This window comes from Schistocerca cancellata, chromosome 2 (assembly GCF_023864275.1).
Source record: "Schistocerca cancellata isolate TAMUIC-IGC-003103 chromosome 2, iqSchCanc2.1, whole genome shotgun sequence".
NCBI lineage: Eukaryota > Metazoa > Arthropoda > Insecta > Orthoptera > Acrididae > Schistocerca > Schistocerca cancellata.
This window is the reverse complement of record NC_064627.1, coordinates 279995318-280021379: the sequence shown is the minus strand read 5'-3', so window position 1 is coordinate 280021379 and position 26062 is coordinate 279995318. Positions and strand designations below refer to the sequence as shown.

Sequence of the window (26062 nt, the reverse complement as noted above, 5' to 3'; positions counted from 1 at the left end):
TGTCCGTTACAAGACACAGTACAATTCCCCAGTAACGAGAGCGCGGAAATGCCCGGAATGGATTAGTATCTTGGGTTCGCTTCACCGTCGACTGAGAAAACATAAAGGGTGAACTGATTGAAGTCAGTAGCTACCTTCATGATAACACCACAGTATCAGACCCCTTTAATGAAAGAGATATAAATGAGGCTATCAAAACACTGAAAATGAGGAAAGTAGGAGGACGGGATGGCATTTTCCCAGAATTTATAAGAGACATTGGGGAACGTGGAAGACCTGGCTGAATAGGTTCTACAACGATGTACTCGAGACTGGAAAAGTACCTCAACAGTTCAAACTTGCACATACACTAGCAGTCCGAGAGTCTGGAAAGCAAGTTAATTCCCCTGAAGTTACTTTCCAACTGCGCTGCTCGGCGCGTGCTACTGGAACGATTGATCCTTAACAGAATTCAAGGAATAATAAATAATTTAACTCCAACATGTCAGCTTAGGTTCAGAAGCCACCGCATCTGCTGTGAACAGGTTCTAGCCTTGACATCCTACATCGAGGCTGGATTACAGAAGAAACTAAAGACATCTGTGGCCTTTGTTTATCTGTCAGCAGCATGTGGTACTGTATGGCTAGATGGACTACTGCTGAACGTAAGAAAAAAAGCATGTCCCACATAAGAAACGGACGACAGGTATGGGAAATATGTTAATCAATCGTTACTTCAAGGTTAGCATTGCACAAAAACAGAGTAAGTCATTACCATAAAAAGTGGGCTTCTCCAAGGATCCGTCCTAGCACCCTTGCTCTTCAACCTGTGTACTAGTGACATGCCAAACACTACTAGCAAAAAGTGTTGCTACGCTGATGACCTTGCGAGGTGCCGGGGCTAGCAGTGTATTTAACATTAAATTCTTCTAGAATCTACATATGTAAATGATGCTCTAAGCCCCCCCCCCCTATTCTAACTCCGACTTTTGCTGTTGCACAAGGATAAAAAAATACTCGAACTGACTCTAATCAACCCTGCCAGTGGAGTAGAAGAGAGTTTGGCACCTGCAATAATTTAATTTGATAGTTAAGTTAAATAAACGAAGGTTTCATTAACATAGTGAGGAATGATAGGGTTGCTCTACCGATTAACAGAATGAAAGTTCTGTCCAAAATAACAATATGATTTATTAAGACTAAACACAAAATAATAAACAAAAACACATGAAACATTTACAATACATCAAATTGGCTCAAATTGGATACTCAAACAAATGCTGTGAATGTGAAGTTGTCCCTAAACTAGATTGTGAGGATTATGACGAAGTGGTATGTGCAGCCAATTCCTTGCAACTCAAAGCTTAGAGAAAACACATAGCCAACCCAACATTAATTGCTGCTACCCAAGACAGAACAAAGTTAGAAAAAGACGAACAGGCACGCTCTGCTGAGCTCTGATTATCACCTAGGAAAATCCCTGTCTGCCGGTGCTGCGGACATACCTTACCAAACTGTCTTCTTAACTGCCAGAACACGATCTGGCACACCGGAGGCGATGGCTGGTTGCTTCGACGTCCTCGACCGAAAGGCGAGAGCCGACTACCTAGAGCACCCGTACAGGTCGAACACACAACATTCCCGCCCCCACGACAGTGGCCGTGGTTAAACGTTCCAATCAGCAACTCGAAAACCGCCGGAAAATTCCACTCTATTGCCGGAGCACTACCATTCCACCAATGGAGATTCTTGGCGCCCATTTCTGCGCTGATTTTGCTACGTCACGGAGCTATGTCCTGAGCAAGCCAATCACAGTTACTATTTTGCAGAAAGCGCGGGAATTTTCCCGCCACAACTACCTGGGTACACAAGTCATTCCCACGCCTCGCTGGTAGCCCGCCAGAAAGTGTTTTCGCTAAGTTTCTGCGAAGTAACTAAACCTCTAGCCCAGCCGCTACTTCAGACCCCTCCGGGCGTGTCTTTTGACAATATCGGCGTCTGCAAAGCATTCACTCGACTTCCTCACACCCGTCGGCTTAACGCTTTCCAGAGATCAGCAGAGCCCACCTGTCACCGGACCACCCGGGTGACGAGAGACGCTGCATGGGAAGTCCGCGTCTTAAGGAATAGCGACTTTTCACTGCATGCAATTAGAGAGGAAAATCGTAAGACAGAAATATGAGAGGGGGCTCATGCCACCTCTCAACCTTGCGATAGCCGTAGAAACCAGCACATTCTAGAAGGGACACAACATATTGTCTACAAACTTAGAAAACCTCAACACATATTACAAAGCACGGAGACTCCAATCAAATGCAGCCAAGACAAAACTCTGCGCATTCCACTTAAACAACAGAGTCGCAAACTAACAGCTCAACGTGAATTTCTCTCAACAGAGGATCAGACACAATTTCCAACCTAAATACCTTGGTGTCACACTCGATCGATCGTTAACATATGAAATACACCTGTAAAACTCTAGCCAAAAGCTAAAGACTCGGAATAACATCATAAGGAAATTGGCTGGCGCAATCTGGGGTGCTGAAGCTTCCGCTCTAGGGACTGCAGCTCTGACATTAGTAGACCCAGTAGCTGAATATTGTGCCCCAGTATGGCAACACAGAGCTCATACAAGGAAATTAGACATCCATCTGAACGAATCAATAAGAATTATTACGGATGCACTAAAATCCACACCGATCCCTTGGTTGCACATCATCAGTAACAGTCCACCACCTGAATTGCGACGCCAAGAAGCAACCGATCGAGAACGGAGGGAGCTGCATCACCCCGACTAACCCCAAGACCTTCCAATACGTACAGTATTTAATGACCTTCCTCCAGACCGCTTGGTATCACGCACTCCACTGTGGCGTAGTGGAAAAAAACAAGAAGTACGATCTCAAAGAAGAGAGGTGCAGGAGATGCAGTACTACAACAATAAAACATCAAGATGTTCAAGATCCATCTTCCAGCGTGCCAGAATTCGATCTGAAGAGAGGTAAGTGGACATGATTGACTAGGATAAGAACCGATCACGCCATGTGCAATGCTCTGATGCACAACTGGGGGACTCCAGGATTCTCCAGCTTGTGATTGTGGTGCACAAGAATAAACCGTTCAGCATATTGTCAGAGACTACCCTCTGAGAAAGTACCCAGGATCATTCAGTGGTTTTATTAATGCTGCTCACTCTGCTATCAGCTGGCTTCATTCAACAGATGTTGAACTCTGATTAGTATCTGTTTTAATTAACAGTCCTGATTTTATACTTCAAATGTCCTCCTTTTAGTGTTATTAAGTTACTAACTTCAAGAATTTGAACATGCCAGCTTTATACCTAACTCCTTAAATGTATAATTGTAAACTGTATGTACACTCCTGGAAATTGAAATAAGAACACCGTGAATTCATTGTCCCAGGAAGGGGAAACTTTATTGACACATTCCTGGGGTCAGATACATCACATGCTCACACTGACAGAACCACAGGCACATAGACACAGGCAACAGAGCATGCACAATGTCGGCACTAGTACAGTGTATATCCACCTTTCGCAGCAATGCAGGCTGCTATTCTCCCATGGAGACGATCGTAGAGATGCTGGATGTAGTCCTGTGGAACGGCTTGCCATGCCATTTCCACCTGGCGCCTCAGTTGGACCAGCGTTCGTGCTGGACGTGCAGACCGCGTGAGACGACGCTTCATCCAGTCCCAAACATGCTCAATGGGGGACAGATCCGGAGATCTTGCTGGCCAGGGTAGTTGACTTACACCTTCTAGAGCACGTTGGGTGGCACGGGATACATGCGGACGTGCATTGTCCTGTTGGAACAGCAAGTTCCCTTGCCGGTCTAGGAATGGTAGAACGATGGGTTCGATGACGGTTTGGATGTACCGTGCACTATTCAGTGTCCCCTCGACGATCACCAGTGGTGTACGGCCAGTGTAGGAGATCGCTCCCCACATCATGATGCCGGGTGTTGGCCCTGTGTGCCTCGGTCGTGTGCAGTCCTGATTGTGGCGCTCACCTGCACGGCGCCAAACACGCATACGACCATCATTGGCACCAAGGCAGAAGCGACTCTCATCGCTGAAGACGACACGTCTCCATTCGTCCCTCCATTCACGCCTGTCGCGACACCACTGGAGGCGGGCTGCACGATGTTGGGGCGTGAGCGGAAGACGGCCTAACGGTGTGCGGGACCGTAGCCCAGCTTCATGGAGACGGTTGCGAATGGTCCTCGCCGATACCCCAGGAGCAACAGTGTCCCTAATTTGCTTGGAAGTGGCGGTGCGGTCCCCTACGGCACTGCGTAGGATCCTACGGTCTTGGCGTGCATCCGTGCGTCGCTGCGGTCCGGTCCCAGGTCGACGGGCACGTGCACCTTCCGCCGACCACTGGCGACAACATCGATGTACTGTGGAGACCTCACGCCCCACGTGTTGAGCAATTCGGCGGTGCGTCCACCCGGCCTCCCGCATGCCCACTATACGCCCTCGCTCAAAGTCCGTCAACTGCACATACGGTTCACGTCCACGCTGTCGCGGCATGCTACCAGTGTTAAAGACTGCGATGGAGCTCCGTATGCCACGGCAAACTGGCTGACACTGACGGCGGCGGTGCACAAATGCTGCGCAACTAGCGCCATTCGACGGCCAACACCGCGGTTCCTGGTGTGTCCGCTGTGCCGTGCGTGTGATCATTGCTTGTACAGCCCTCTCGCAGTGTCCGGAGCAAGTATGGTGGGTCTGACACACCGGTGTCAATGTGTTCTTTTTTCCATTTCCAGGAGTGTATTTCTCAATATTTGCTGTTGTCGCCATACGACACTGAAATAAATAAGCGACGAGTCCAGGATATGTCTGATGCCTCAGGATTCCCGTAGTAGGGTGTAAAAGCGGTCAGATAGCAATCACGCCTCCACTTTGCGATGCCACTCAGCATGGGGGTGGGCCAGTCTTATTTTGTGCCGGTATCAAGGTAATTTGAGGATTGTGTAGCACTGTCCAGCCTTACAGTCAACATGTTGTCGATTATATACAACCGCTCGCTCGACGAAATATCCGTACCTAAGACTGGAAAGTCGCACAGGTCACACCAACACTGAAGAACGGATGTAGGAGTAATCAGCAGAATTGCACACCCCTATCAGTCACGTCGATTTGCAGTTGGATTTTAGAACATATACTGTGTTCGAACATTACGAATTGTCTAGAACAAAACGATCTATTGACAACAGTCAGCTGGGTCAGAAAATATCGTTTTCGTAAAACACAACTGGCTGCAGAAAGCTTTTGACGTTCCTCACAAGCGGCTTCTACTCAAACTGTGTGCCTATGGAATATCGTCTCCGTTGTGCGGTTGGATTCGTGATTTCCAGTTAGAAGCGTCGCAGTACTTAGTAACTGACAGAAAAGTCGTCGAGTAAAACAGAAGTGATATCTGACGTTCCCCGAGGTAGTGTTATAGGCTCTCTGCTGTTGTTAATTTATATAAACGATCTAGCAGACAATTTGAGCTGCCCTCATATGAAGTAACCTTTTTGACACAGCGCTTAGAAATGCAAGAAATCTGCTAAAGAGACTGCCTACATAATGCTTGTCGGTTCTTTCATACAGTACTGACGCGCTGTATGGGATCCATATCCGATAGGATTGACGGAGGACATTGAGAAAGTCCACAAAAGGGGAGCTCATTCTTTATTCTCGTGAAATAGAGGAGAGAGTGTCAGGGGACATGTTAGTTGGGGTCGCATTCATTAAAACAATGACATTTTATGTAAGACATTCTCGGTTTTCTTGCAGCGTCAATTCGGGATAAAATCTCGAGCTTCCAACAATAGCCTCCAACGTCATCGTCGTCCACGGGCTACATAAGGCCATCACAGCAGCACTATAGACAGTCTGTTGCTACTGACGATGACGATGGAGGCTATCGTCAACAGCTCGAGATTTTATCCTCGACTGACGCGGCAAGAAAACCGAAAATGTTTTACATAAAAACGTCAGTGCCGTCGCGGAAGACTTCGTTCTCAAGGACGTTTTTCTTTGCGATGATATCTTTTAACGAAATTTCAGTTGCCAACTCTCTCCTCTGAGAACTAAAATATACCTTTTTTTACGACCACCTAAGTGGGGAGAAATGATCATCGTTCTAAATAAAGAGAGATCAGAGCTCGAACGGAAAGATTTAAGAGTTCGTTTCTCCACCACGCTTTTCGGGAGTGGAGCGACAGGGAAATAGTTAGAAGGGGGTTCGATAAAGCTTCTGCCAGGCACTTAAGGTGTGAGTTACGGAGTGCTCACACAGATGTAGACGTAGATGGGTTGGTTATTGAAGACGGCAGTACACTAGCACACGGCGTCCACATCGTGAACGACTTCCTCCAGGAGCGAGGAAACAGCTGAATGAAATGACCTGCGGCACTTGCTGGACAAGAACCCATGTCTACAGAAATGTTCGATACTAGCCGTCGGCTCTGACCTGAGACGTAATGACTGCTGTGACGTCAAGCTTTGGTTCGTGTTTTGAATTCAATTTCTTTGTAGCCTTACATTCTATAGATCGTAATCTCGTTGGTTTATACAGATGGTTCAAATGGCCCTGAGCACTATGGGACTTAACTTCTGAGGTCATCAGTCCCCTAGAACTTAGAGCTACATAAACCTAACTAACCTAAGGACATCACATACATCCATGCCAGAGGCAGGTTTCGAACCTGCCACCGTAGCGGTCGCGCGGTTCCAGACTGTAGCGCCTAGAACCGCTCGGCCACTTCGGCCGGCGGTTTATACAGAAAGTAATTTGTTAATCTCTGCGCAAGATTTGAAATTGTGTTTCAAGTATTAGTAGAATCGCGAGATATGGAGGCATGTGCGAGGCCAAATTCTGCCCCTGATTTTGAAGATGTGGGAAATACAGGGAATGGGGACATTTTACTCACCTTTGGTTTCACTATTGTGAAATTGGCTTGTGAACTGAAAGAACCGATGAGTGTTGTCTGTTTCGCGAGGCAGTACAATTTAATTGTTCACGTAAAAAATGGTTCAAATGGCTCTGAGCACTATGGGACTTAACTGCTACGGTCATCAGTCCCCTAGAACTTAGAACTACTTAAACCTAACTAACCTAAGGACAGCACACAACACCCAGCCATCACGAGGCAGAGAAAATCCCTGACCCCGCCGGGAATCGAACCCGGGAACACGGCCGTGGGAAGCGAGAACGATACCGCACAACCACGAGATGCGGGCTAATTGCTCACGTAGGACATGGACTTAGAGCGAGCGGCTAGCCGGTCGGGCCTTTGTCAACATATACCGATAGTTGTAGTTGTCGGTTATAACTCGATTTAGTGTCCAAGAGTTCATCTACAGTATTTGTAAATTCGTAATGAAATGGTCTTTTGGTACGTATGTAACTGAAGTCTATAGTTTCCATTTTTAACTGAATCATTTCTTTCCACTGCATATTGCACTTTCTAACGGCCATTATAGCGGTAAAGTGTGTTTCGATGGTAGAGACTACTCATTTCCTTTTTCGTTCTAAAAGCTACTTCTTTCATTACAATATTCGTAATTCGAAGTGTTTGTTTTGCGGAGTACTTAATTTTTTGCTCACTGTTTCTGCCTATTACGTTGAAGAAAACCACATTAATATGATGTCACATTCGGCATAACATTTACGACGTTTATCACATGCTTTTTTTACAAAAGCCGACGTCCGTTTTGAAGACTCCTCTTCATCCCACGAACCCTATTGAGCGTTCATGGTGTGAGGTGCCAGGCAAATCCAACACCTTCCATGAAAACCCTGACATGATAAGCAAATCCAGTAGTATTTCACATAGCTCCGAATCAATCGTGACATTAAATTAACCAAAGTAATACGAGTAACGAGTGAGCAAATGGAATACCACAGACTAACACAAGAATGCCTAAATGCATGTCATACCTTCCCACCGTGAGACAGACGCAGTTCCGAGGGGAGAAACGAAAACAGAAGCCGAGAGCAGAACCGTGTTAAGCTGGAAGGCCCTACGATAAGGGACGGACACCCACGTCGCCAGCTAACCGCTAGGACCTCCCCCCAGCCCATGGTAAAAGCTAGAGCCCTCCAGAAGAACAGTATAGATCTTACGATAACACAAAAAGGGCTACCTCAGCCGCAAGTTTTAGCGTGAGACTTTTTCGCGTCTCTGTTACGTTGCAAACTTTAAAAACATTGCCCCACCACGAAAAGTATAACGTTTCTCAATGGATAGACAGACTTTTTGTAGGCGGAGCTTAAGATTAACATTGAGACCCTGATTGGTCAGATGAAAACACAGCCAGATAGTTTTTTTAAACCAACTTCGGTAAATTGTAGTAAGGAGAAGTTAGGAGAGAGTTGCTTCCGAGACGGCGAGGTGAGCGGAGCTGTTCTGCCCGCCGCCCCCTGACGAACACCGACAAGGTAATGAACGCACGCGATGCCGCATAACAGCGCATAAAGCTTCACTCAGAACTGCAGAAGTCTCATCTGTTACACCCCCTTTTTGCGTAATACTAGTGTCGATCGTCAATTAAAGCTCATGGTGTTCACATTTGCCACTTGAAGTAAAAATCTGAAAAACGATGATTTTTCTGTTATATACACTCCTGGAAATTGAAATAAGAACACCGTGAATTCATTGTCCCAGGAAGGGGAAACTTTATTGACACATTCCTGGGGTCAGATACATCACATGATCACACTGACAGAACCACAGGCACATAGACACAGGCAACAGAGCATGCACAATGTCGGCACTAGTACAGTGTATATCCACCTTTCGCAGCAATGCAGGCTGCTATTCTCCCATGGAGACGATCGTAGAGATGCTGGATGTAGTCCTGTGGAACGGCTTGCCATGCCATTTCCACCTGGCGCCTCAGTTGGACCAGCGTTTGTGCTGGACGTGCAGACCGCGTGAGACGACGCTTCATCCAGTCCCAAACATGCTCAATGGGGGACAGATCCGGAGATCTTGCTGGCCAGGGTAGTTGATTTACACCTTCTAGAGCACGTTGGGTGGCACGGGATACATGCGGACGTGCATTGTCCTGTTGGAACAGCAAGTTCCATTGCCGGTCTAGGAATGGTAGAACGATGGGTTCGATGACGGTTTGGATGTACCGTGCACTATTCAGTTTCCCCTCGACGATCACCAGTGGGTGTACGACCAGTGTAGGAGATCGCTCCCCACACCATGATGCCGGGTGTTGGTCCTGTGTGCCTCGGTCGTATGCAGTCCTGATTGTGGCGCTCACCTGCACGGCGCCAAACACGCATACGACCATCATTGGCACCAAGGCAGAAGCGACTCTCATCGCTGAAGACGACACGTCTCCATTCGTCCCTCCATTCACGCCTGTCGCGACACCACTGGACGCGGGCTGCACGATGTTGGGGCGTGAGCGGAAGACGGCCTAACGGTGTGCGGGACCGTAGCCCAGCTTCATGGAGACGGTTGCGAATGGTCCTCGCCGATACCCCAGGAGCAACAGTGTCCCTAATTTGCTGGGAAGTGGCGGTGCGGTCCCCTACGGCACTACGTAGGATCCTACGGTCTTGGCGTGCATCCGTGCGTCGCTGCGGTCCGGTCCCAGGTCGACGGGCACGTGCACCTTCCGCCGACCACTGGCGACAACATCGATGTACTTTGGAGACCTCACGCCCCACGTGTTGAGCAATTCGGCGGTACGTCCACCCGGCCTCCCGCATGCCCACTATACGCCCTCGCTCAAAGTCCGTCAACTGCACATACGGTTCACGTCCACGCTGTCGCGGCATGCTACCAGTGTTAAAGACTGCGATGGAGCTCCGTATGCCACGGCAAACTGGCTGACACTGACGACGGCGGTGCACAAATGCTGCGCAACTAGCGCCATTCGACGGCCAACACCGCGGTTCCTGGTGTGTCCGCTGTGCCGTGCGTGTGATCATTGCTTGTACAGCCCTCTCGCAGTGTCCGGAGCAAGTATGGTGGGTCTGACACACCGGTGTCAATGTGTTCTTTTTTCCATTTCCAGGAGTGTAGTTATTGAGAAGCCACATCAGCCACTGTAATTTACGACAAGTTAGATAAGTAATTAAAGATAATTGAGGGTCACTGTAGACCATTTTGATAGTTTTCTCTCTTGTGAAACTTAATTTAAACCTAGATTATAGATGTGATATGTCATAGTTCGTCCTTAGATCCATTGTAGAACTTGGAAACTCATTCAGGGAATATTCGTTCACATTTTTGTTGAACGCAGTTCGTTTTTATCATCCTGCATTAAAACATTTCCTTTTATCAATAGCGCAATTTATCCCCGTTTTCCTTTTCTAATTATTTTTTAGGTCTGTTTTTGGGTTTTAAGAAAGTTCTCCCAGTTTTCTTCAGTTTTGTGACTGCTAAATTAGAAAAGAAAAACGGGGTTATGACAACAACAGACTCTCTGAAATCCAGCAGGATTTCATCAAAAATAATACAAGAAATTTTTATAAGACTTTCAGAGAAAACTTACAGGGATACCAAGCGCCTAGCTTGTGCTTCAAGAAACCCGATGGCTCTTTGGAAACCAACACGAAAAATAACTGCAAAATCTTAGCCCAATATTTCAGTTCCCTCCTCAACTGCGAACCACCCCAAGAAAAACTTGTCTTCTCTTCTCCAGTATTCACACACCCAGACTCACATGTCCCGGATCTTGAGGAAATTATGGAGATAGTCAAGCAGTTGAAAAATAACAAAGCACCAGGAGAAGATGGGATCATTGCTGAGTTCTGGAAACTAAACGATCCTATACTTATGCAGAGATTACACCATATAATATCAGACATATGGATGACGGAGCAGATACCAGAGGACTGGAAATGCGCTCTAATTCACCCGCTACACAAAAAGGGCGACAAGACAGACATGAACAATTACAGAGGAATTTCCCTGCTCCCAGTCGCTTACAAAATCCTTTCCAAAGCGCTTTTAAACAGGATAGAATTCCAAGCAGATACACTAATTGGCGAATACCAGGCCGGATTCAGAAAAGGACGGTCATGTGCGGAACAGATCTGGTGCTTAAAGACAATATTACAAATGAGGAAATGCAGAAACACAGTAGTTACATTCATCGACTTCAGGAAAGCATATGATTCAGTGGACCGTGGAACCCTGTTTAAAATCATGGAAGAATTTGGGATCGACCGAAAGACACGAAAAATCACAGAACAGACACTTACAGGAACAACGGCCAAAGTGAAATTCGTGGGCGAAGTATCAGAACCCTTCGAAATCAAATCTGGAGTCCGACAGGGGGACGGACTATCCCCAATCCTTTTCAATATTGCTCTAGAAAAGATAATCAGGGAATGGGAACCTCACGTAAAGGGTATCCAAATTGGTATCAAGAAAGAGAACCGAATTAAAGTCAAGTGCCTTGCTTTCGCTGACGATATTGCAATTATCACCAATAACAAAACAGAAGCGGTTCACGCAGTGGAAAAACTACATGAAATTTCACAAAAAACCGGACTACAGATATCTTATGAAAAAACCCAATATATGGAAAGGCAGCCAGAAAATAAATCCCCTTTAATAACAAAATATGGTAAAATTGCACAAGTCTGCCATTTTAAATACCTCGGTGAAACTATACAGTCCTCAGGATTAAACCGAATTGCCAATGAACAAAGAATCACCAAGCTCCAGAAAGCCTACAAGCTAACATGGACGCATTACAACAAGAAGTGCATTTCGACAGACGCAAAATTAAGGCACTATACAACAGTGATTCTTCCAGAAGCAATCTATGCAGCTGAAACAATGGTGATTGACGGTCATTCTAAAATTAAGGAAATAGAAAAGCAGGAAAGAAAAATTCTCAGGAAGATTTACGGTCCAATCAACAAAAATGGCATTTGGATGAAGAGACCACAAAACGAGCTCTATAGAAAGATTAACATAGTAACAGATGAAATCAGAAAGCGCCGAGCCAAATTTTATACACACATCTACAGGATGGAAGACTCCAGAACAGCAAAGAAATTATTCAATATTATAACAAGGAGTAAATGTGGCACAGAATGGCTGAAAGAAGTCCAGAGGGATCTACAGCAGATCAACATAAAAAATCTCGAAGATCGCACCGAGTGCCGGCATAAAATCGCAAGTGTGAAGTTTGGGGAAAGAACATCGCGTCAGCCTGGTAAAAAATGGACAGAGGATCGGAAGAAGGAGCATTCTGAGAGGATGAGGAGGTTTTGGGAAGCAAAGAAGAAAAACATCCGAAGATGAAATTATGAATTCAAGTTCAATCGCTCTCCTAAAGGGGAACAATCGTTATAATAATAATAATAGTGCAATTTATAAACAATGTTTTGTGAGTATAGTAAAATTTCCAATGGTAAACTTAACTGCTTTTTCGACGTTATTTTACCAGCTAACTAAAAATAGGAAAGCCTTGAACCCCTTCCACTAAATGTAGTTAGTATTAAGATTCTTTTACAGAGAGTGCAGTGGAGCTGACGCTGAAATCATTAAGTATTTGGTTATATCATCGCTAGTCTCACTGAACTCTTCTGAACTCTACATGTCATGTGTGGTCTGGCGTCTCCTTACCAGCAACAGGGCCCAGGTTCAAACTAGTCAATTCCCTAAAAAACACGCTCAGAGCATCGTTGCGCGAAAGTGGTAGGTAGACACGATTTAGAACAAACAGACACCACGCAGAATGTTAGAATGGGTCCAGCTGAAATTTTGAGTACGTCCTCACCCTCATTACACGCTGGTTGACCTCCTCAGGAGCGCCGCCTTCGAAGAGTTGGAAGGCTTGAGCAGTGTCAACAAGCTAAGGCGGTTTACGAACTTGCAACCACGGTTGTGTGGAGCCATTGTAATCAACGCTACCCACCGACAGATTTGGATTTTGGAGTGGCTCACATTCGAACAATTGTCTTTATTTTGGTTATTGTTCCGGTTTTATTTCACAATAAAGGGATTGTTATACTGTAGTTTCATAAGGCTCATTCTTTCATTCCCTGCTCCTCTTGGATCTAATAGCATAAAGTTAATGACTCTTATATCGCAGATACAATACAGGGGAAAAAAGTCGCAACACGAAGGAATTATGCAAATTGGTCACAAACTGATATTCATAAAGACATCGACGGAAAATGCAAAATTGTAAACTCTGGCTGCCGATGGATAAATGTGTGACACGGCAGCCCAATTTCACCGCGCAGTTGACGATGATCTTGCTTCCCACTGTTGAAGAGCAGTTCGGGGATGGCGATTGCATCTCCCAACAAGATCGAGCACCTGTTCATAATGCACGACCTGTGGCGGAGTGGTTACACGACAATAACATCCCTGTAATGGACTGGCCTGTACAGAGTCCTGACCTGAATCCTATAGAACATCTTTGGAATGTTTTGGAACACAGACTTCGCGCCAGGCCTCACCGACCGACGATATTTCTCCTCAGTGCAGCACTTCGTGAAGAATGGGCTGCCATTAACCAAGAAACCTTCCAGCACCTGATTAAACATATCCCTGCAAGAGTGGAAGCTGTCATCAAGGTTAAGGGTGGGCCAACACCATATTAAATTCCAGCATTACCGATGGAGGGCGCCTCGAACTTGTAAGTCATTTTCAGCAAGGTGTCCGGATACTTTTGATGACATAGTGTAAGTGATGGACTGAGGTAATAGGAAAAACACTCTCGGCAGAAGTGTTGCGTAGTTCTACAATTATGCACTGCACCGTGAAGCGGTACTGAGTCCCATCTACAAGCTCTGGAGGTCTGTAATAGCTATTGTGAAATACCTTGAATAATTAAATAATGAGTTGCAGCAGTCACAAAAAAAAGAGACTCAGAACTGGTATAGACGGATCTAAAACCGGAATTAGTTTGTTTCCCATAATTTATTTCAACTAATTCGTTCGTTAATGACGCTAAAATCATTAACACATCCTACGGATATTGAGATATTTGCGAAAGTTCTCACGTCACTTGTCACACGCGCTGCGGGTTGCCACTGCGCATGCGCCGCCAGCGTGGTGGGGGAAGTTGCCCTCAGCCCAGTGTCGCGCGCGCGCCAGAGCTCACAATCGCTCCGTGGCTTGCGTCGTGGGTGGTTGTTGTCGGAGTTCGTAAACAACGTGGTTGCCGTGTGAGCGCTGCATTTACCTAGTGGAAGTGATTTGGCGGGTGACGAGTATTCTTATCTCCTTCCGCGTGTGAGAGGGTTGTGAATACGCCGCCGTCGAAAACTAGCGGCCGAGGGGCGGAGCAGGGTCAAACAGTGAGTGTGACTTTTTTTCCCTTAAGTAATTGATCGATTTTTCTGAAGTGATTGGTTTGTGTGTGTGTGTGTGTGTGTGTGTGTGTGTGTGTGTGTTTTTGTTTGTTTTTCCATAAAATTTTGTTAGAAGCATCTTCGGTTGCTCGGAGCAATGTCATTCAAAGTATGTAAGTTGAATGAATGTGATAAAGCGTCTTTTATTTTTATTGTGGAGCGTTAAAGGAAACTCTGTACTCATTAATACCTTGAAAAGTAGGACTTAAATATAAGACACTCGGAAAGAAAATTTATCTGGAGTACCCATTGATCCATGAGCAAAGGCTCATCCAGGATGGGGGAAGCACCTGTTGAATATAACCTCTCTCGCTGTTCTTGTTTACGTCTTGAATGCAACACGCCAATGGAACAAATGTACAGGAAACTTACAGAAAACCGATTCAGATTTGCACTAGCTTCAGTCTAGTGGAACCGAAGTTTTCTGTTAAAGTTCCAGTAAAGCTTGCGTGCCCTTTTACAAGCAAGCAACACGAGACCCAACACAGTCGAAATTTGAAGTCCCATGTTTAGTCAGCCCAAAAGAATGAACGTTCCCATCCGCAAACGGAATTTTATCCAAATAGACAGACAATGCCACGCGGATGCCAATAACAATGTCCACAGAATTAGGAAAGTTTCCTCATTCGGATAATCCGTCATCTTACCAATCAAAACAGTATAGCGATATATGCACACTTTAAACTCCAAAAATTAGAAAAGATTTAAGGCGAAGGTTTGTGTTATCTTTACAGGTGTTAACTGTGTTCTCTCTCGCTCGCTCGCTCTTTGCTCATTTTTGCTACCGCATTAAACACATCGAAACAAAAAATTTGGTCGTCAAGAATATAGCAGTGCCGTATTTAGGTGGGCTTGCAGTCAGATGACACCTCCGATTGCTGGCACTGGATTCGAACCCATAGCCCTACGTTTCTCGGCCAATGCGCTGTTCTCCAATCGAGCAGTTCTCACATTCCGACTTGTAGCTTCGTGTTATAAGCTGCTCCCTCACTCCTTTCAAACCGTTTGCAGCGTAAAACTGATCAGTAGATAGATTTCCGTCTGCGAAGCACACTGTGTTAGGAAAGCAGTGACAAGTCTTGTAAATATAGGAAAGAAATCCTTGGTTGTGTTGAATGGTAGTGGTGGTATGACTTCAAAAGATTGTCCAGTATAGTTATGGGCTAAGCCTTCCGTGATGTAGGAGCGCAGCTCCGGAATAAAACCCTAATGTTACGTAATAAGACACCAGCAGCTACAGGTTTTAAAGACTCCTGGAAACGTCTGTAGCATTACTTGCTGTGTAAAGCAGTTCACTGCGGTGGTCTGTACAGCAGTAGTACGACGAACCGCCTGAAGGATAACAAGCGAGGAGTAGACTTCAAAACATGCAGTTAAATTCGCTATTTGTACAACTTTTTGTGATACACATGAAGGGATATCATTAAATTGCTTCACCGTACACCACATCCTATTTTTGCCACCCTTTCTGTATTGCCTCGTCACTAATTGGACATTAACTGCAGCCTTCATAAATCTTTAGAGCATGACCCCGTGAATGACGATAAAATTTTTGGAAAGTGTAGTGGGTGAATATACCCTTCTTTCTGTGCATATAACGACTGTCATCAGATATTTAACATTGGCACGAAATGGTAGACTGAAAGACGCGCCACAGGACTCAACTCGGCAACAAAACGTTATAGCAAGCACAGTTGTTAAACATTTTCCAAGAAATAAGTGATACCTGCTAGTTGTACATAAGTTCGCAAGATGGTGCAGTAGTAAATTGAATGAGCGTGACAATGATGACTGAAGTTTGCGCTATAGAGTTCTGCGTCTTCAGTAGCCTTTACTTTGCCTGTGTATTTATTAGCGGCACCATTTCCCTTAATCACTTTTGAACAACGAATGTTGGACCTGGGTATCTCAGAACTTGCCTATCTTCGCACTAGTCAGAGGCCATAAGACTTAAAAGGGCTGGAACCTGAGACGTGGACTGTGCTGGAAATGTAGAGAAAGCAATATCGTTTTGGCGTTCTATAACTTGAATCGGCGATTTATGCCTTGAATGGGAGTCGAACTTTCCCTCGTATTTGCAGGTCATTTTTTGCGATTACTTAGTTAACATTCTTGCAGGTAACATTGAAGTTTCTGTAGAATTCGCATTATTGTTGCTGTAAACACGCCTGTAAAGAGGCACTCACGCAGTCAACATAATCAGTGGATTCAGGAATCTGACAATACTAAGACATGGACGTGACAACAAAAAACCATATCGAGAGAAGCGACGAATCTTGAAATCAAACTAAGAGAGTAGAATTAAATTCATTGCTCGTGAGATTTTTGGTATTTGCTGGTATTGAAAAGCAAAGAGAAATTAAACAGGCGACCACATAACGCCGTACAGCAGTTCTGGCACTGGATTCAAATTCAAAAGGCGTTGGCTTTAAACCCCCGTCTGATCATCCAGATTTTTTCTTGGTTTTAGTGAACTGAGGCAGCTACAAGATTCTCTCGAAAGGGAATAGCAATTTTCCTTTTTCTATCCTTGAACACTCCGAATTCGGTATCAATTTTAATGACTTCTTCGTCGACGGATGGACAATTAATATCTCAATCTTCGTTGAAACAACTTACGGAAGATTGCAATTTGAAGGACTAGAGCTTCAGTGTACACACACACACACACACACACACACACACACACACACACAGACAGAGAGAGAGAGAGAGAGAGAGATATGACGCAGCAGGCACTGCCGAATTGTTTTTTCTGGACGTGATCGTGAAATCTCGTTGGTTTATTTGAATTGCGTTGCTCAGTAGCCTGTAGCCTCGTACGTCAGTGACACGCGAACCTACGGATCATTAACGACGATCTTTAACGATTAGTTTTCTATATAGAGAGAAAGCGTTTGACAATGTTTACTGGAAGAGTCTTTGAAATTTTAAGGGGTGCAGCGATACAATACAGAGGAAACCAGACTGCAGTTAAGAGAGTCGAATGTTACGAAAAGATAGTAGTTGTAATGAGACAGGATTATGTCCCATCCCAGATGAATTCAGCCTCAGCATTGAGCAAGCATGAAGGAAAACAAGGAGAAATTTAAAGTTCAGTGAGAAGAAATAAAAATATTGAGGCTTGCCGAAGAAATTGTTACACAGAAGACGACTTCGAAGAGTAGTTGAATGGAATGAACAGTGTCTTCAAAAGAAGTTATTAGTCACCAACAAATATGAAAAAAGATAATGGAATGTAGTCGAATTGAGTAATGGATTGTAGTTGAATCACGAAATGGAACACTAAAAGCAGACGAATTTTGTTACTTGAGCAGAAAAATAATTGACGATGGCCGAAGTGTAGAGAATAGAGGCCTTACTAAAATGGGGTAATTTATCATCTAATGTAAAGTGTTGTGAAGCCCTCTTTTTGAAGGAATTATCCGAAGTGAAACGTGGACGATAAATAGTTCACAAGAGAATTAAAACTATTGACATATGGTGTTACGGAAGAGCGCTGGGTATAGCGAATAACTAATGAAGTACTGAATCAAATTGGTGTAAAAATATTTGTGGCATAACTTCGCTAAAAGAGGGGATCAGTTTACGGAAAATATGCAGAAACCTGGAGAGAGCTACTCACTGGACAAAAAAATTTGTCATCCGTAGCGAAATCATTAAAAGCATCATGTGATACCATGGAATTCCTCCCTTCGACTTGATAACCGCATGGATTCGGTTAGGAAGTGATTCTACAGAGTTGAGCAGGTACGTCATGTACTGGTTAAGCCACTCGCTGAGAATTTGATCGCTCAATTCCATCAATTGAGGGATGCCGATGTTGGCGTTTTACCCGCCATTCTATTATCTCCCACAGACTTTCTATGGGGGATTTTGCCGGACAGTAGAGATATAATAGGATGGGAGAGTATTCAGAAACCCAATTACATATTCTTCTACCGCGACGAACTTTGCTGTCTTTGAGCCTGTGTGAGCAATGGGCTCTTGCGAGATGGCGGACACCAAATATTCATTGCTTGAGGTTCCCATCGCAAAGTTCTCTCGCCAGCAGGTTGGAGTGGACCTTCATTCACTGCCTGCAGCAATTCCTGCCGGGTTTGGAGGTAATTTTTATTCACAAGCCGTGAAGCGCGTGTCCGGTCTGTCAGGATCTTCCTTCGGTCACAGTACCGACGTAACGTTTAAAACGTCCTTAGGTTTACCAATGCTTAAGTCCGCTTGAAACATAAATGTCACTGATTGCTACAGCCTTGTGCTCAGGTAGAGGCAGTGCGCGTGCAATTGAGCTCGTGACTGGATTGCTGCACCATTTGTAAAGGCTTAGCGATTCGTCTATACGTGCGCGCCGGGGTGACTAATTTTTATCCGGTGAGCTTAGTTTGTTTGGTGATGGATGGCAGTGTGGGGAGAAGTAACTGCAGATTGACACTAGTAAGCAGACTTGAATGGTTGTAGGTTACAGTTGTTGCGCAGAGATGATGCTTCCGAAGATTAAACTAGCATGGTGAGATGCGTCAGGCCAGTCACAGGACTAAGGACGACGAGAACATTTAAAACCAGAAGGTCGGTTAGACGCAACCCTCCATACTTCTGTCCTCCGCTACTCTGTCCATCTCAGAACTACTGCAACCTACAGCAGTTGGAACATTTTGCAAAAAAATTTACCCTGCACGTTTCATTTTATCATTTGCTTGATGGCGAAGGGTTGCTGTAGTTATTCGCTGAAGAGGCTTGCACAAGGAACAGTAGCGTGGAGAACTGCACCTAACAAGTTTTCAGTCCGAACATCACAACACACGATGACATGTTGGTATACAGAAATATAGTAGTCATTGCAGTTGTCAGTTCATTTATTTGTTGCGAAGTGGTTCATTGTAGGAACTATTCTCAACTCTGAGAAGATAGTCATATTTAAGTATCTCTGTTCTACTGTGACAGCTTTATAGTACACAGTGCTACTGCCAGTATTTTGTAATCACGACTAACGAAGCTAATTATTGGGTAATAAAAAAGTCAGCACCTGTTTTCTTTGGTATTAGATTTCACGCCGTATTTGAAGTATTCCACGTGCCACAAAAATTATCAAGTAGAAATTGCTTCAGCCGTTACAGAGCCCTGCTCACATATCAGGTCTTCAGTCACCCCAAACGTAGGAGTGTCTAGTCCCACAGTGCATTTATTTTCTCCAGTAGATGAGCAGATCGATCATTGCAGCTTTTGCACATCTTCAGTAATTTTAAGAAACTGTTCCCCTGAAAAGGATAATCCCCTATTTCCTTGCCTATCCCTGTCCCATCTGAACTCGAATTACGTCAGTGCCGTCGTAGAGGGAACTTTAAATCCTACTTCCAAGATGTACCGCAACTCGCTCAGGGTTCGACAGTAAGCGTGATTCCAGTTTTTGCGGCTCCGACATATCGTATTTTGTAGTCGCTGTAATGACATTTCTCAGCAACTACCAGAATAGCACCATAAATCCTTCGGTATTCCCATCCTGTTTCACTTGCGGCTCTGAACGTGTTGTTGTTGTGGTCTTCAGTCCTGAGACTGGTTTGATGCAGCTCTCCATGCTACTCTATCCTGTGCAAGCCTCTTCATCTCCCAGTACCTACCGCAACCTACATCCTTCTGAATCTGCTTAGTGTATTGATCTCTTGGTCTCCCTCTACGATTTTTACCCTCCACGCTGCCCTCCAATGCTAAATTTGTGATCCCTTGATGCCTCAAAACATGTCCTACCAACCGATCCCTTCTTCTAGTCAAGTTGTGCCACAAACTTCTCTTCTCCCCAATCCTATTCAATACCTCCTCATTAGTTACGTGATCTACCCACCTTATCTTCAGCATTCTTCTGTAGCACCACATATCGAAAGCTTCTACTCTCTTCTTGTCCAAACTGGTTATCGTCCATGTTTCACTTCCATACATGGCTACACTCCATACAAATACTTTCAGAAACGACTTCCTGACACTTAAATCTATACTCGATGTTAACAAATTTCTCTTCTTCAGAAACGCTTTCCTTGCCATTGCCAGTCTACATTTTATATCCTGTCTACTTCGACCATCATCAGTTATTTTACTCCCTAAATAGCAAAACTCCATTACTACTTTAAGTGTCTCATTTCCTAATCTAATCCCCTCAGCATCACCCGATTTAATTGGCTACATTCCATTATCCTCGTTTTGCTTTTGTTGATGTTCATCTTACATCCTCCTTTCAAGACCCTATCCATTCCGTTCAACTGCTCTTCCAAGTCCTTTGCTGTCTCTGACAGAATTACAATGTCATCGGCGAACCTCAAAGTGTTTAGTTCTTCTCCATGAATTTTAATACCTACTCCGAATTTTTCTTTTGTTTCCTTTACTGCTTGCTCAATATACAGATTGAATAACATCGGGGCGAGGCTACAACCCTGTCTCACTCCTTTCCCAACCACTGCTTCCCTTTCATGCCCCTCGACTCTTATAACTGCCATCTGGTTTCTGTACAAATTGTAAATAGCCTTTCGCTCGCTGTATTTTACCCCTGCCACCTTCAGAATTTGAAAGAGAGTATTCCAGTTAAAGTTGTCAAAAGCTTTCTCTAAGTCTACAAATGCTAGAAACGTAGGTTTGCCTTTTCTTAATCTTTCTTCTAAGATAAGTCTTAAGGTTAGTATTGCCTCACGTGTTCCAATATTTCTACGGAATCCAAACTGATCTTCCCCGAGGTCCGCTTCTACCAGTTTTTCCATTCGTCTGTAAAGAATTCGCGTTAGTATTTTGCAGCTGTGACTTATTAAACTGATAGTTCGGTAATTTTCACATCTGTCAACACCTGCTTTCTTTGGGATTGGAATTATTATATTCTTCTTGGAGTCTGTGGGTATTTCGCCTGTCTCATACATCTTCCTCACCAGATGGTAGAGTTTTGTCATGACTGGCTCTCCCAAGGCCATCAGTAGTTTTAATGGAATGTTGTCTACTCCCGGGGTCTTGTTTCGACTCAGGTCTTTCAGTGCTCTGAACGTATATCGGCAATAAAATACCTCAGCACACTGCGTAGCTGCTGCTTTTGTCACGATGCCATTACCATCATCCAAGCCCACGGTGAATGGTGAAAAGCAGTGTTGTCAGTCAGAACAACAATTACTTTTTCTCCAGGCCCACAACTAGCTAAGTAACTTCATTGCAGTGTTGGAGAGACATTCTGCGCTGTATGCAAGAAAATAGCAACATTGTCAAATGTGTTGCTGTTACGTTCAGTAGTCTGAAAAACTGCCAACCTACTAAGATATACAGCGGTGGTTCCCAACCTGGAGGTGCCTCTGGTAAGTGGCGGAGGGTAGGCTGTATGTTCCTCATAGCCCTTTCTGCCTATGGGAACCTGCGATTGCTCCCTGGGCGGGGCACCTCTGAACTTAGGAGTTTTCTTCCCTTGTGTTTCGCACACTAGGCCCTTCTTTGGCGTGTTGTTTTGTTGACTTGCCTATTACAGTTAAGAGGCACCGATGACCTCATAGTTTGGTCCCTATAATAATTAGAACAACCGATCAACCCAACCTGGTGGTAATTACCCCATTGAGGTTAAAATGAAATTTTCTGAGAGGTAAAAACAAAAATTTTGGTATATTTCGATCACGAAAGTAAACAATTTTTAAAACATGGTTACAACTATCACTGTTTCGTAAGACTGTAATACTGATGACATACGTTACTAATGATTACATTTTTAAATACCAATATTAATGTGTGTCAGTGTGGTGGTGATTAGAAACGAGTCTATGAAAATCTCCCTTGTTCCTCACAGGCCATCCACTACACACTCATTCTGTACTGTGTACCATACATCTATGACAGTAAAATTGACACATACATCGTTATATATCACATGACACTCCTTTCTCAGAGTGGCAGGTAGTTCCCACAATGGGCGAGAAGTTGCTTCATTATTCACTTCGCAACAGTTTAAACGAACAAACTGAAAACACTACAGTAATGGGTACTATATTTCTATGTACCAACACTGCATTGTTGTTGTGTGTTGTGGTCTTCAGCCCGAAAACTGGTTTGATACAGGTCTCCACGCTACTCTATGCTTGCAAGCCTCACCATCTCCAAATAACTGCTGCAATCCGCATCCTTCTGAATCTGCTTACGGTATTCATCTCTTGGTCTCCCTCAAATACGTTCACCCCCTCCTCCTCCCCCCCCCCCACATCCCCCAAGTATTAAATTGATCACTTGATGCCTCAGAATGTCCTATCAACCGATCCCTTCTTCTAGCCAGGTTGTGCAGAAAGTCCTTGTCTCCTCATTTCTGTTCAGTACCTCCACACTATTGACATGATCTACCCATCCAGTCTTCAGCATTCACCTGTAGCATCAATTTCAAAAGTTTCTATTCTCTTCTTGTCCAAACTGTTTATCGTTCATTTTGTACTTCCATACATGGCTACACTTCAAAGAAATACTTTCATGGAAGACTTCCTGACACTTAAAATCTGTAATCAATGTTAACAAATTTCTCTTCCTTAGAAACACTTTTCCTGCCATTGCCAATCTACATTTTATTTCCTCTCTACTTCAGCCATCATCAATTATTTTGGTGCCCAAATAGCAAACTCATCTACTAGTTAAGTCTCATTTCCTGTTCTTATTTCGTCAGCATCGTCTGATTTGACTATGTTATTGTTATTGTTCAGACTTAAAGCATTGCCAGCCTCGAGTCTTCGAATTTCTGCCAGTTCAGAAATTTGAGTCCAGCAGCCAAGTGATTTACAAACAATAAGTGTAGTGCGCCCACTTGAACATGATTGATTCTAAATGAGGATGCAGGATGTGGGAGAAGCCAGATTGTTGCACGAGAAGCATGTTTCGTAACAAGTGTCTACTTGTGACTGCAGACAGTGTTCTTTACTGTTGGTGGCACTTGCGATGGACTGAGAATTGCTTAGCCATTCTATTAAAAAAAAGGTTGTATGAAATAAGTACCGATTGTGTCAGTGGTTCATTGGTTCGTGGTTTAATAAGACCCCTACAACTTTCAAATAGAACCAAATGCAGTCAAACAAGTACCATCAGAGAAAGGCTCTCCTCCTACCTAAGTGGACTTCGTACTGTACAAAAGCAGAGAAACCGGTTTACTCTTTTCTTTACCTTGTCCTTGACCCACCACTCACAGAACGCAATAGGTTGTACACAACTCCATACTTAGTCTCACTGTATGTAGCCAGAAAGCTTAAATCCGGGAACGTAAAAACATTTTATGTACGCAGCACTGTTGGACACTTTTTGCCCAGTGATAGAGCACGCCAGGTTTGGTAAAGATTTGATGTATAAAATTACTAGTAATTGTAGTCCGGCAGGGCAATGTTTACCTGCTTGAAGGAACACCAGAGACTTGAAATTTAGAAAGGAGATCAAACCTTTAGACACCTTCTACTTAAAGGAGGCCATAGTTAGGAAGTTGAAACTTCAGTCATTAAATCACGTCCATAAAGGAAGATGAACTATCGTGAAATAATGGAAATTAATAAACTTGTCCTACAGTCCAAGCTTAGTATTGAATGACCAGACAGTTCCCCTACTCGCCACTTCTATACGCAGATACTACCCATAATACCATCCAGGCCTTGTTGTAAATTACCCCCTCACTCACATGCCCCATTATCCTTTATTTCAGTTACTAAAATGTCTCTCGTGTTAAAATTTTACTTTGGGTAATAACAACTGCTACACTCACCTGCTTAATATCACTATACTTTATCTGTTTCTATGTACAACTGTTGTAACTTGCCTGTAGTTAATTACTTAATGTGTTACATTTTTCTTAGTTAAATAGTAGTATATTGCATTTACATTGAAACAATCCCTCTTGTTTCAATCTTAATTCTAGCATTAACATATCATCTCTGGAAATGGAGATAATCTGTAGATGCACTAGTGTAAAATCTTTGTTCCAACAAAATTTCACTCCATTTTGTAACTAATGATGGCGTAACAGTCAAAAACTGGTTCTTGTAACAAATAATAAATATTGTAGAATGTTACACCAGTATTGTTTCATTCATAACGCCTACAAAACTAAATATCATTTCTCATTCGTATTTTAAAAATAAGTGCCCAAAGAAAATTCTTTACTCATTATAAAGCGCAATTTGGTGCTAATGTTGACGATGAAGGGGTATGGGGGAGAGGGTACCAACTAATACTTGGTTGCACTCAGGATAATAGCCTCAGAAATGTCGGGAACTACTGATGTAGAGGTTCAGGGTTTAATCCTTAGCCCAAAGATGCTATTTGTCAACTATCACTTCTGTCCCCCTTTGCCAGTGCTTGTTAAAATGAAAAATGCCGAGTTGCATCGTGATTCGGAGTCCATGTTAAATGGTGGTCCTTCTAGAACTCGCTCGGTTAGTCAGTTCTGATACGAACGCAAAACCTGAAAAAAAATTTTCTCCTGTCTTCCATCTTGTAGTGATTAAGCTGAGAAAATGACAGCAATCCGCCTAGACAGTGCACACAGCGCAGATCTTAAGTAACGACCTCCAGCGGGATGGGAATTTTGAGAACTGTGAGTGTTAAAGCTGCATATGAGATGTTTTTATCACTTTAATCGAAGTTGTGCGGAATGACTTCGGTGTGCTGGGGCAGTGGGACTGGCTCAGTGCGGAGTGGATGGAGGGCTTCGAAGGCCAAAAGCTGTGTTCCAGTGGAGTTTGGGAGGGGGGGGGGGGGGGGGGCGGGCATTCCAGGAGGCGGGAACCGGTTCCCGTGGCCGGCCAACCGCGAACCTCCGCTCAGGGCCGCTAGGCACGTGCAAGGAGAGCAGAGCCAGGCCGCAGCTGCTGCGTCGCGACGCCAACTTGTCTGCCTCGCCACCTGCCTGGACAGAAACCTCGAACCCCTGCCGCTTGCCCGGCTTCTTCCTGAGATTGTGTGACGATACGTATGCTCACCATTTAAATCACTATCACACGAATGATAGCAAATACTGCGATTTTCATTAAAATTCAAGTTGTCCATGTTTTATAGAATTCGCCGAGGTCTGCCACTGTTAAAAAAAAAGTTTGATTTCATATCTATCTTCACAGCACGCATTTCAGCAACCTGCTGTCATGTGCCTAAAGTCTAGTTTACACGATGGCACTAGGTTGCGCGAAAATTCGCTATTTGCCACTGCGCAAGCGCGGCGCGCGATTGCGCAACTCGTTGGTGAAACTAAACAGTTTCGACCTCTTCCAACTTTGGCGACACTTAATTAGTAGTTGTATGTGTTGGATGTTAGCTGTCGTGTCGGTAGTGTGTAAATAAACACAGATATGAGTGAGCAATGGTAGAAATTTTTTCGCTTCTTCTATATCTATGCTTTGTGACGTTGTTTGTGGGCTTCTAACGATGTTGATAATAGAAACAAGCAGCGACGTGTTATCGCGCACGAGGCCGTCCTACGCAATCCGGACATGAATGGATTGGCAGTATCTGAGCTGCAGAGCAAAATTCATTTATTTAAGTGAACGTACAAAAATGAATAAAGTAAAATCCAGGCAAGCAAGATATCTGGCTGTGGAACAGCCCACGTCTACAGGACTAAATTTCTGAGCTTAATTGGCAGATTCTATGTACAGGAGGAAAGACTACACAAATCTGGCGATTATTGCTGACCAGCCTGTTACCCACGTATAAGTTACACACCCTCTCACATCTATCTATTCATCCATCTCATTCTTC

At 44.2% G+C, this 26062-nt stretch overlaps 1 protein-coding gene across 1 annotated transcript in view; it reads left to right on the top strand.

The window, feature by feature from the left end:
• Positions 1–14094: 14094 nt before the first annotated feature.
• The window catches only part of LOC126161618 (CD82 antigen), a 292787-nt gene continuing 280819 nt past the window's right edge, over positions 14095–26062 (top strand). Inside the window, exon 1 of the mRNA XM_049917574.1 lies at positions 14095–14290. The gene's annotated coding sequence lies outside the window, so the exon portion shown is untranslated. The remainder of the gene's footprint in view (positions 14291–26062) is intronic.